General features: G+C 40.6%; 1 long non-coding RNA gene across 1 annotated transcript in view; it reads right to left on the bottom strand.

Annotated features, from left to right (window-relative positions):
• Positions 1–228: 228 nt before the first annotated feature.
• The window catches only part of LOC107576125 (uncharacterized), a 2,922-nt gene continuing 2,176 nt past the window's right edge, over positions 229–974 (bottom strand). Inside the window, exons 2-3 of the long non-coding RNA XR_001608000.1 lie at positions 643–695; positions 229–540 (exon numbers count right to left, since the gene is read on the bottom strand). This is a non-coding gene — a long non-coding RNA (uncharacterized lncRNA). The remainder of the gene's footprint in view (positions 541–642; positions 696–974) is intronic.

The following is a 974-nucleotide window of genomic DNA, read 5'->3' as shown; positions in this document are numbered from 1 at the left end:
ATGTGGAAATGCATGCAGATAAGTGCATGTTTAATTAGTTTGATGCATCATTTGCATATTTAAACAGCATTTCAGAAAACTTGTAATACAAAACAATTGCTTTAATGTACTGTGTTTTAATTGACTGATTGCAGACACTATTGAAGAGAGCTGAACTGGATGATGACTCATCAATGAACTGACTTTTGCTGAAAAAACTATTTTCCTGTTTAATACTGTAAAGCTGCTTTGACACGATCAGTACTGTATACAGAGCTATACAAATAAAGGTGACTTGACTTGATTAATCAACTGGTGAAAGTATTACGATTCCTAAAAATTAAAACTGTACCCTCCTAACCTGATGTGTTTTGCCTTAAATCCCTGTAATCCGCTGATTTGTGGTGTTATATGCAGACTGTCGGTCTCTCACCGTGAGCAGGTACTCGACGGCGCGGTCAGGATTGTTGAAACTAGCTCTCAGTGCCGCCACCACTCTGTCTCTCTCGTATCCCATCAGCATGATCTCCATCACCATGTTCTCGTAGGACTGACCCGTCACTGCACACGCAAAACACACGCCAACTCACTTCATCCCACAGAGCTCATCACCTGACATGAATGAGAATGTGTGAATATGCTAACGCGTGTGGATTTATTTACCCAGCGCAGATGTCGCCTCTTCAAATATGTTTGCATTTGGTGAAGAACCAGAACTGCAGGAGGAAAAGAAGAAAAAAAACAAAAACAATAAGCTTAATATGAAATGATGTTCACACCGGAAAGAAATCCCACGTGATGTTTACTTCTCATCATCATTTTCAACATCTGTCCTGGATTTAGAAGAGACCAGACCAGTCCAGCAACAGCACTCACGTCTAATCAGCAATAATTGAGAATATAGGGCTCGCAAAATCACTAGCCCGACATACCGGGGCTATTGAGTCTTCAGTCTGGCTACTAGGGGTGTGCGATATTGAAAAGAAAAAAAAAAA

Source organism: Sinocyclocheilus grahami, unplaced genomic scaffold, assembly GCF_001515645.1.
Source record: "Sinocyclocheilus grahami isolate Dianchi unplaced genomic scaffold, SAMN03320097.WGS_v1.1 scaffold3239.1, whole genome shotgun sequence".
In the NCBI taxonomy this organism is placed as follows: Eukaryota; Metazoa; Chordata; class Actinopteri; order Cypriniformes; family Cyprinidae; genus Sinocyclocheilus; species Sinocyclocheilus grahami.
This window is presented reverse-complemented; position numbering and strand designations above follow the sequence as displayed.